Raw genomic sequence first — 12,044 nt, forward strand, 5'->3', positions numbered from 1 at the left:
AAGAAAGCCGGCAGTGACAATGTGGGAGTGTGAATGCCACACTGGGAATGAATACAGGGTGGTAGGAGAGCGGGTGGGAGAGCTTCACGTTCAGTCTTGGGGATCAGACCCAGGGCCCAGGAGATGGGGCTCAGTGATACACTCAGTGTACCCAGAACACCCTCAGCTTCTGAAAACAGCTGAATGGGAAAAGGCAGGGAGGAGTCCCAAGGGCACCTTGATTTGACTGCCGCCTACCATTACGAGTACCTTTTCTTCTTCAGGTGACCAAGGCTGGGCTGGAGTCAACTCAGCTCTGCCTACTTTTTAAAGTACCGGACTTGTGGCCAGAGGGAGCCATGGCTAGAAAAGCAGAGGAGGAGAGAGAACAGCAGGCTTGGCCCCTGGTTGGAGGTCTGGGAGAGCATGGATGAGACAGAGAAGCGGATGTCGCCATGATTTATTGCCAGTGATTTCTTTCATTTAACAAACACTCATATTGTGCTTACTACATGCCAGGCCCTGTCCTAAACACCTAATAAATATTAACTCATAACATTCCTAGGAGATAGGCATGATCATCATCCTCATTTCACACATGGAGAAACTGAGGCACAGAGCAGTTAAGTAACTTGGCAAGATCAAGTAAGTGACAGAGAGCCACTGTCTGAACCCAGCCAGGCTGGCTCCAGAGTCTGGGCTCTTTGCCACTAAACTAGGCTACCTCTTGAGAGGAAAGGCAATTGCAAGGGTTAAGAATTGAACCTGGGCCTCCCACATAAGACAGATGAGAAGTCCACCATTGCAGCTCCTAGGACACTGAGGAAGTACAAGGAGCACGCGCTCTGTGGGAGTGCCCGGGGCAGTGGAGGCCCTATGGGGAATGGTGAGGCTTTGCAACTGGGGAGAGCTGCTGGAGACCAAGGCCTAGGGATCCAGGACTGGAGGGGGAGGGGCAACTAGTTAAGAGAAAAGGCCAAGGGGGTGGGCAAAATGGAAACTCCCACTGTGGCCTAGGATGTCTAGACCCTTTCTCTCTTGTCAACCTCATCTCTTCCCATTCTCCCTCACTCACAATTTTCTTGTCACACTGTTCTTTACTGCCCCAGGGCCTTCTTACTTGCTGTTGCCTCTGCCCTGAACACTTCCCCGACAAGCACACACAAACACCTCCACCCCCCCTTTTCCCAGGCTGACCCCCACTCATCCTTCAGATCTCAGAGAGGCCCTCTGGGAGTCAATATCTGAATTAGATTTCTTCTGTTACTCGCTCATAATAGTATCCGATTATTTTCCCTCATCATCTATGTCATCATTTGAAATTATAGATCCAATTGTTTGTTTAATGCCTGTCTCTCCCATTAGACTCTAAGCTCATTGAGGGCAAGGACCCCATCTTATCCTCCACTGGAAACCTTGCTCCTGGCATAGCGCGGAGCACATAGAGATGCTCCATTACATTTTGCTTAATGAGTTCATGAATTTAGAGGGATCTCAGAGGACTACTTGTCCGATCCTTCTACCTTCTTGAATACTCCCAGTGACAGAGAACTCACTATTTCACCAAGAGGCCCATTCTATGTTTGAAGAGATTTAATAGTTAGATAGTCGTCCTTATCAAAGAAAAACTGGACTCCCTGTTACTTCTTGGTCCTAGTTTGGCCCTTTGGAGCTATATGCAATTAAGATAGTCCTTTACAGAGTTGCAGAGAGCCAGCATGCTCACCCCTTCTGCCCTCGATTCTTCTCTGTGTCGCCTAAACAGGTCTTTCAGTTTTGGTAGGCTCGGTTTCTTAGCCCTTCTCTACCCTGTTCCGCTTTCTCAAGAAACACCCCCTTTGGTCAGCACACAGAATGTAACAGCCTGGTTTATGAATTATTATCATCCTCCCCAGCCACCCCCACCTGGAATACAAGTCCAGCGGGATAAGGGAGAACAGGAAGGAGAGAGTGAGAAAAGTGAGCTGTTTCTTTCTCACCAATGTAACTGGGGTTGTATTTCTCCAGGAAACAATGTTATTAGGGATGGTTGGGGCCTCGGGCTAGTCCTGAGCTAGACGTACCATTGTCAGCTCCGTTCTGGGTCAAACGGTCTTTCTGGACCCATTTAATACTTTTCTTCTGGGGAAAATGTGTTTGGGTTCCAAACAGCCAAGTTATATATAAACCCTTTAGATAACCAGCTTACGGATTGGGAACTGCTTCTATAGAAGTATTTAGGTAACACCGAGTGGGAGAGTGAAGGGATGAGAACAGAGTGGGCTTGCTCAGAGAAGTTTCCAAGAGGTTTTTGGAGCAAAGATGGTGAACGTGGTAAGGCACACAGGCTTTAGTCACACAAACCTGGGTTTAAACCTCAGCTCTGCACTTAATGGTTGTGAGGCCTGGGGCTTTATCTAACTTCCCCTCAGATTGCTCTCTCTAAGGAAGACAATAGTTTTTACCTGACAGAGTTGAAAGGTGCATAAAAGCGAGATTGTTTACTGCCTTCAGCACAGTGCCTGGCACAGGAATGCTGATGAGGGGTAGGTATTGTCATGTTTTCAAAATGGGGGTCTTCCCCCTCCACTGAGGCGACAGGCTAAGGTCCCTGAAGCTAACCTGCCCCTTTCCCATATGCGGGAGGGAGTCCAAGCTGATTGCAGTGAAGACTATCCTCTGCTGTCCTAAAGAGACCTTCCAAAAGATGGCTTCGAAAAGGGGGCTCCAGAAGGGAGCTAGGGGGACAAGCACGTAGGGGGTCTGAGTGTTACCAAAGCCCCATGCTTCGGCACACACTATTTCTGTAGCGTGTGTGTCTTTGTGGGCCTCGCGTGGCTCTGGGACTGTGTGTGTCAGTATGACCCCTTGCGCGAACCTTCTACCAGTCTCAGTGGGACTCAAGATTCCCCTCCCTCTGTCAGGCTCCATTACTCCGCTTTTTGCCGTTCCAGGCCTTATCACTTAGCTGTCTGCCCTCTGGCCTCTTCCCTTTGTTTACCAACTTGGCTGGCTTTCTCCTCTGGGAACAAAGGAGGTGTTCAGTTCTGGGCAGTGCCTGGCTCCCGCTACCCCACCCCCACTCCCTTCCCTTTCCAGGAGCATTGCCCCTCCCTGTCTCAGGCGGACCCCTGGCTTCTGAGAGGCCCCTTCCCACAGTTCCCGGGAGAGGAGAAACTGAGCTCCTGGCTGGCACCCCCTTTTTCTCACCCTCTGGCCCCCATTCTTGTCCCCAGCCAGGCCCCTAAAGCTTCCCTCGTCTGGGCTGGAGGCAGCTCCTCTCCCCATTGTCTGGCCAGGATTTGGAAGCTCTGGTTTCCATAGCAACCCCTGGGCATTTAATTAAGGAAGGAGGCCTTCATCTCTTCTCGTCCAGGCAGTTCCAAATCTCTACCCGAAAAGGATACCCTGAGGGGGTGAGGAGAAGCGTTGTCCTCCAGTACAGCACAATTCTGGCTTCTCTGCAGAGCCCATTATAGCTTTCCCAGCCCGCCCCCTCCCACCTGCCGCCCCTGTCCCCACCCCACACCAGAGCAGGCTGGGGGAGACCTCGTGAACCGGCGAGCGCGAACCCCAGGTCCCAGGATAGCAGGGGTTTTGAGGGGGTGCTGGGCACCCTCCCCCTGTACACTGTTGCGTTGTTGACTGTTTGGGGATGGGGTGACTGATGTTTCAACATCGGCCCGACTCTCCAGTTGCTTTACTGTTGAATGGGTTCAGGGGCTCTTTGAACTCCCTGGAATTGCATGTAAAATGTTGTATATAAGTTCATTACCAGCTTTTTCTTGGGTCCTGGGTACACAGCTTTCATCAGATCCACAAAAGGGGTCTGTGAGCTCACAAAGGTCCCTAACTCTGCCATTTGCCAGCTTGTGAGACCTTAGGCAAATCACTTAACCTCTCTGTGCCTCCCAGTCCTCATCTGTGAAGGGGGATGATGATATTTCACAAGACTGTTGGTATCTGCTGAGTGCTTAGTAAGGGGTTGTTGTTAGAGTTTTTGTTACTATGAGAGAGGGTGAAATGAAGACCCCACAGCTTATCCACTCCACACTTATACCCCTCAAGGTGGCAGGTCTTTAACCTGGGACGCATTAACACCTCCCCCACCCCCGCCCCCCCAGTCCGTTCTCTCTCTGCCCCACCCCAGGCTGCTGGAAAGTGCTCTCGGAACTCTGATCGGAAGCTGGCATCTTTCAAGAACCTCGTCATGGGGTGGAATTTCCATGCCCTGGTCACTGAGATCCCAGTTCCTGAAATTCCTGCCTCCGGTTTCTCAGCTGTGGCCGTGACCACTTTTCCCCATTTCTGGTTGGTTTAGTTTGTGTGTTTCCTTTTCACTGTATTTTTAGACTTAGGAAAAAATAAACACAGTTCACACACTAGCACCTTCCTGATGGCTCGGTTCCTCGCAGGCATGAGGGTGGGGGGGCCCTTGTTTCCCCTGACGGGGGGGGGGGGGGGGAGTGTCTTCAACTCTGCCCTCCCGCGGCTACATCCTTACCTTCTGTTGAAAATTCCCAGACTTACCCCACCCATCTTTCATCACTCTGCCTCTCCCACCCCTTCAGCACCGATCAATGCATATTGTAACACAATTCTGAACCGTACGTGCCTCTGGGGCTTTTATCCTTGTTTTATTTTTATCTTGTTTCCCTCCTGGAAACTTCCCCCACTGTTGCATTTTTTTCTCCCTTCGGAAGAGGCAACTCTAGCCAGGCAGCTCTGGGCTTGTCCCACTGATTCAAAGGAGGAGCTGGGGAGTCAGAGGAGCCGGGGACTGGGACAGCCCCCCACCCCTTATGTTGAGGCTTCATCAGGACGAAAAGGGGGTTTACCGGGGACAGCTGCCGAGAGATTTCGGCGCAACGGTGCCCGAGAGCCCTGAGCGCCGTGGGCTGCAGCGGCGGAGGCCTCAGTGTTGGAACCGTTACCCCCCGGACCTGAGGGTCCCCCCGGGACACAGGGCCATTTCGCAGCCCTATTTCCCTCAATTCGGTTCACACGGCAGCCAGAGTCGCGGAGCTGGACTCGGCGAAGCCGGTGTCAAAAGACGCGGGTGACACCGGGCGGGACGCGAAGGAGCGATGTGGGAAGGGCTGAGAACTAGCCTGGGAGGCAGGGAAAGGGACTTAGTCCGCACAAAACCGGAAGAGGGAAGGACAGGCTTCCAAGCACAGCCTTCGGGGCTGTCTGGCAACTGTCTTGACTGTCCGTCGGGGAAGAGGAAGTGGAAGGGTTGGAGAGGCTGAGGCTGGCCAGCAGAGCGTCCTAGCTGTGGATGAAACCTCCGGCTCGGGAAATCCGAAGTCCTTGGTGAGGAAGCTGAGGCTTCCAGAGGTCAAGGCTTTCGAAGGTCACGAGTTAGCCCGCGCTGGGTCCTTGACTCGGGACCTCCACCCGCCCAGGGCCCCCGAGCCCCGGAGGCTGGCGGCGCCCTGAGGGCAGGTGGATGGCGGGGCCGAGTGGAGACTCCCAGTTTGCTTAAGACTTGCACCCCAGGGGCGCCTGGGTGGCTCAGTTGGTTAAGCGACTGCCTTCGGCTCAGGTCATGATCCTGGAGTCCTGGGATGGAGTCCCACATCGGGCTCCCTGCTCAGCAGGGAGTCTGCTCCTCCCTCTGACCCTTCCCCCTCTCATGCTCTCTCTATCTCAGTCTCTCTCTCAAATAAATAAATAAAATCTTTAAAAAAAAAAAAAAAAAAAAAGACTTGCACCCCGTAGGAAGGGCCGGAAAGAACGCGAGGTAAGGCCAGTGAGGCCTTGCCATACTAAAGAAAGCTCAGGGAGAGGTCCAGTAACCTATTGGAGGTCGCAGGACCTTGACTCTGAGGGTCAGGACTCATATCCAGGTGGGCCATGTGGCTTGAGCCTGCACTCTCGACCGGGGCTGCTTCTGCAAGTATATGCGAGTCAGGTTGTGGATGTGGCCTGGCTGACCGCCTGAGCCAGAATGATAACGATCCTCCTCTACCCTCGGAGGACGGAGGACTGAGTGAGATGATGCAGGTATAACACAGGACACAGAAAGCAGCCAGCCGGGCTGGTTTCATTATGTCTGGCTGCCTCCAGTTCTGCCTTTTCGTCATTTGCTCAGGGCCTGGGCTTATACCCTTGGTGGCTTTCGCCCTCCTGGAAGTAAGGCCCTGTCCTCAGCGGGACACCGGATTGCGGGTAAACGGGGGACTGCCTGACCGTTTCTGTCCAGCCTGCTGCTGGACTCTGGCTGTCTGGAGGGCATTCTCTGGTGTGTCCTTGAAGACTGACTGTAGGTACAACCAGAAGGGTTCTCAGAGAGCAAGTCCAAGTTCGAATTCTGTAGATGACAATCGCCCAAAGGGAGAAAGAGTCTTGATTTGAGTCATTCCTTCAGGTCTACAAATAGTTACTGAGCACCAGCTGTGCTCCAGGTGCTGTTCTAGGCCCCAGGGGAACAGCAGGGAACCACGAAAAGGCCCTGCCCCTACAGGGCCCACTTTATCAGAGTGGAGGAGAAAGACAAAAAATAAAAAAAATCGGTCAACAGACAACATAAACCAGAAAATATCATAGTGATAAATGCCAGAGAACATGAAAGAGAATGATCGGGTGGCTACTTTAGCCTAAGTGACCTCTCTGGAGGTCTCTGGAGGTCACCTCTCCTATAAACAGGTGTGAAACACCTGTAAATGGGTGTGTATATAAGCGTGAGTGTGTATATGTTTTGGGTTGTAATTAACATGTTATTTCTCTTTTTTTTTTCAAGATTTTATTCATTTATTTATTTGTGAGAGAGAGAATGAGAGACAGAGAGCATGAGAGGGGGGAGGGTCAGAGGGAGAAGCAGACTCCCTGCCAAGCAGGGAGCCCGATGCGGGACTCGATCCAGGGACTCCAGGATCATGACCTGAGCCGAAGGCAGTCGCTTAAGCAACTGAGCCACCCAGGTGCCCCAACATGTTATTTCTCACTGTGACTTGTCAATGGAAAGTCGGAAAACCATTATTGGAGGAATCAAACCAAGGTCAGTATGGCGGGAGCATAGTGGGAGAGAGGATGACTGCAGGGGAGGAGGCCAGCTGGGGGCAAGGGCAGGTCATGTATGGCTCTAGAAGCCAGAACAAGAACTTGGATTTTATTCAAAGTGGACCTGACCCCATAGGAAGGCTTAAGCCGAGGATGGACACGATCTATGTAGTTTCTTGGTTTTGTTTTGAATCTAGCCATTTAGAGAAACTGCGTCTCCTTGCAGTCGTTCTCCTGCCAAAACACATTTACCGCACGTTTGCAGGCAAGATATGTGGGGAGAGGTAGGGGGGAGTTATACTTGTGTCCATCTTTGCCTGATCAAGAAGGACCAGATCAAGGAACCCAGGAGAGGCTCCCCAGGGAGGCGGTAAGAAGGAGGATGAGAAAAGGCAGAGGAGGGCAAGGGAATTGCTCCATGGGAGGATGGACTTGGGAGTAGGTCTGGCCTAGGGTCCACACCCTTGTCCAGCTCACTCCCACATTTCTGAGGTGTTTTCCTCCCTTAGGATTCCCCGCCCCCCAGCACGAGGCCTCCCTACCGCTCACCCAGCAAGTGGCCACCTCGGTCCTGCCTGAGCCCTGGTGATGGCGAGAGAAGGCAGGCAGGCCTGCAGCTGTGGTCTCACTAGTCTCCTGCTCCAAACGCCTGCTCTGGGTACGGCTGCGCTGGGCTTCTTCTGGCTACCTTCTGCTCTTCTGTTCCTCCAGCCAAGTCTGAAACCAGACAGAAGCCAGACTTCTTCCCCTGTCACCCTCTGCAATTCCCATACTTTGCTCCTAAATCTCAGTCCAGCTCATGGAGCTTTGTGCATGTGACTTTTCTCCTCCTGTGTACATCTTTACTCACACATACATACACATGTGTTCCCAGGTCCTCTTTCCAGACCTCCATCTCTTGCTTCCAAGCCATCCCATTCCCTAGAACATTCCGTATACCCTGGCCCCCTCTCAGCACCTTTTCTTTTCTTGTTTTTTTTTTTAAAGATTTTATTTATTTATTTGACAGAGAGAGAGACAGCGAGAGAGGGAACACAAGCAGGGGGAGCAGGAGAGGGAGAAGCAGGCTTCCCGCGGAGCAGGGAGCCCGATGCGGGGCTTGATCCCAGGACCCTGGGATCATGACCTGAGCCGAAGGCAGACGCTTAATGACTGAGCCACCCAGGTGCCCCAGCACCTTTTCTTTTAAAGATAATAAATAAATAAATAAATAAATAAATAAATAAATAAATAAATAAATAAAGTTTTGTGTATTTATTAGAGAGAGAGAGAGAGAGCGAGTGGCAGAGGGAGAGGGAGATGCAGGCTGCCCGCTGAGCAGGGACCCCCGACGCAGGATCCCAGGACTCCAGGATCATGACCTGAGCCAAAGGCAAATGCTTAACTGACTGAGCCACCAGGTGCCCCCCCCCCCCAGCCTCTTGTTCTTGTTTTACCTCATAGCTCCCTGCTACTTCCTCCAGAAAATTTTCTTGGGAAATTCTCCTCTTTCCTTTTGTTTCTCCTTCTAGTCTCTCACCAGACTCCTGTAACAACACCCAGCTCCCAGGAAGAGGAGTGGAGAAGAGCATGAGTAGGGGAAAAGCCCCAGGAATGGGCCTGGCACTCACAGCTTGGCTTTGGTTTTCTTCCGGGGAACATACACAATGTCACAGAATGCCACCATCAAGCCAGGCCACTCTCTGACCATGCTAGGTCAAGAACAAGACTTCCCCGTAGTTACACCCAAACTCAGACAGAAACAAGGACATTGTCCAAGCCACAAATATGACCAACCCCCCCCACCCCCCACCTCCTCGCCCGCAGCCGTGCTGCTCTTTCTTCGACCCCTCCCACTTTGGGCCCAGTTATACTCCTCCCGCCTCCTCATAAGATGCATTAAATTTCCCAATCACAGAATTCCCCAGCTTTCTGATTACAAAGCAATCCCTCGCTTCCTTGACCTCTCCCTAAATCAACAAATGTTAAGTCCAAATCCCAGGTCCTTTCTATCGCCCTTTTCCCAGATGCCCACAGCTCCACCACAGTGTGTGGCCTCCTTGTTGGAATGAATGGAATGAATCCCTACACCCAATTTTGTTCCACAGTTTTGTTGCTGGTCTTTGGCTGGAGGGCATTGACAATCAGGAACAACATATAGGTACACACTTTATATAATTTTTAAACTACAGACTCCTGTATTTTGATTTTAAGTGCATTCTATGGTATTTTATTTATTTATTTATTTATTTAGTTTTTTTTTTTTTTAAGATTTTATTTATTTGACAGAGAGAGACAGCGAGAGCAGGAACACAAGCAGGGGGAGTGGGAGAGAGAGAGAAGCAGGCTTCCCGCGGAGCAGGGAGCCTGATGCGGGGCTCTATCCCAGGACCCTGGGATCATGACCTGAGCCGAAGGCAGACGCTCAACGACCGAGCCACCCAGGCGCCCAGTTAGTTAGTTTTAAAAATTTTTATTTATTTAAGTAATCTCTATACCCAACGTGGGGCTTGAACTCATGACCTTGAGATCAAGAGTCACACTCTCTTCTGACTGAGCCAGCCCCCATTTTATATATTTTAGCATGACATTTCCTTTCCTAATCATGTTCTTGGGCAAAATGTCCCACCCCCTACCGTGAATCATCCTTCCAGTTGATCAGATTGATTCTTTAGTCCTTGGGCATGCTTAGCGTTTTCCTGCATCAGTACTCTCCCCTCACCAGTCTTTTTTTTTTTTTTAAGGCAACTTTTTTTTATTTTTTAAAGATTTTATTTATTTATTTGACAGAGAGAGACACAGCGAGAGAGGGAACACAAGCGGGGGGAGCGGGAGAGGGAGAAGCAGGCTTCCTGCTGAGCAGGGAGCCAGATGTGGGGCTTGACTCGGCCTGATCCCAGGACCCCGGGACCATGACCCAAGCCGAAGGCAGACGCCTAACGACTGAGCCACCCAGGCACCCCTCCCCTCACCAGTCTTATATCAGAATTGAGACCCTGGGGGCACCCAGGTGGCTCAAACATCTGACTCAGTTAAGACTCTTGGTTTTGGCTCAGGTTATAATCTCGGGGGTCATGGGATGGATCTTCGCATCAGGATCTGCGCTCATCTCAGAGTCTACTTGTCCCTCTCCCTCTGCTCCCCACTCAAATAAATAAATAAATAAATAAATAAATAAATAAATAAAATATTTTTAAAAAGAGTTGAGACCCTCTTCCATCGCCTTCCAGATTGTGTAATGAGATCTGAACCCTCCCTCCTCATCACTCTTACTGCACTTGGTGTTAATTACCCAAAGGGCTCTTGCTTTATTTCGCCGCATAGCTGTAAACTCTCTGAAGGCAAGCACTGAATCTTTAAAACTTGGTTAGCACTCCAGGGGCTGCTCCAGCTAAAATGCCCAAAGGTCAGGGGTTCCCCAGCGCTCAGAGCCAGAGATCCTTGAGATCATGAGAAGTTGTGACTTTAGACTAAAGGAAGAGGGCACCTGAGTCCTATTAAGGAGAGGGGAGAAGGGGTCTCGTCCTACCACACTCATAGGGGACGTAGGTGGCATGTAGCCTCGGAGCTCTTTGTAAGAATCCCTAGGGCAGAGAAAGACTGAGCTTGTGTACCCTCTGGTAAGAGTCTGAGCGAATTTGAATTTGCCATCACCCTGAACACCTTTGTGTATTATGTCACTGTCCCAGATAGGAATTTATCAGAGTAATCAGAGCCAAAAAAAGATAGGGCAGTCCTGAGCTTTGAACATGTGGTACACACACACACACACACACACACAAGCTATCCTGGCTAGTGGTTTTTAAACTGTGTCCCCTGTAGTTTGTTTCTTGGAAGTACCCCAAGAGGAGAGGGGAGGGGAGGCTGACAGATCCCCACTCCAAGTCCCTCATTCTGATTCAACCAGAGCAGTTTGGTTTTTCATCTTCTTTTGTGTTTTGGGATTCTGTATAAGATTTAATGTGTAAAGGAGCTTTACTACATGTAAACACCACCATTAAGATGTAATCAGCAAAATCCCAAATCTGGAAGACACTGTAGAATAAATAACTTGCTTTCTTCAACAAATGAATCACAAGGAAAAAAAGGGGAGATAGAACCTATGAAATAAAAGACATTTAAGAGCCATATGAACCAAATTCAGTATGTGTGCCTTGTTTTAGATTAAATCAATGTATGACACAGTTGGGAAAATATTAACACCGACTGGATATTTGATGATACTAAGGAGTGAGTTATTTATTTTTAGTTGTGATCATGGTATTATAGTTATGCTAACATGCTTGTTAGAGATGAGTACGGAAATATCTATGGGTTAAACAATATGATGTCTAACACGTGCTTGGAAATCATCCAGTACAGGAGGTGTAATGGGGAGAAGTGGGTGGGGGAATAGATGGAGCAAGATTATGTTGATAATTATTGAAGCTGGGTGACAGGGGGTCATCGTATTATTTTTTCTCTGTTTTTAAATGTTTGAACACCCCCCCCCACACACACACACAAAAGCCTTCGGAAAAAAATAAGCTAAAGGAGACTATATGAGTAAGATTTGGAATTAGAACCTTATTTTTTAAAGTAACAGATTTATCAAGATATGATTCACATACCATATAATTCACCAATTTAAACTGTACAAATCAGTGGTTTTTAGTATATTCACAGAATTGTGCAACAATCACCCAATCAAATTTAGAAGATTTTCATCACCCCCCAAAGACACGTCAAATCCATTAGCAGTCACTCCCCATTCCCCTGATCTTGATGGCCCCTGGCAGCCACTCACCTGTCTGCTGTTTCTTCAGTCGATCTACTCTGAACAATGGAATCAGACAATATGTGGTCTTCTGTGCCCAGCTTCTTCCACCTTAGGATAAGGTTTTCAAGTATAACCTTGTTTTCAAGTGTAACCTCTTTCTTGATAGGAGAGAACCACCTTGTAAGTTTATTACTCTGGCTATGGATTTTTTAAATAAAGACACTTGGAAAAGGTTTAAACAAACTTAGGGGAGGGAGTCTAACAAAGAAAGAAGAAAAAGAAAGAAAGAAAGAAAGAAAGAAAGAAAGAAAGAAAGAAAGAAAGAAAGAAAGAAAGAAAGAAA

Source organism: Mirounga leonina, unplaced genomic scaffold, assembly GCF_011800145.1.
Source record: "Mirounga leonina isolate KUSES-001 unplaced genomic scaffold, KU_Mleo_1.0 Mir_126, whole genome shotgun sequence".
NCBI classification, from domain to species: Eukaryota; Metazoa; Chordata; class Mammalia; order Carnivora; family Phocidae; genus Mirounga; species Mirounga leonina.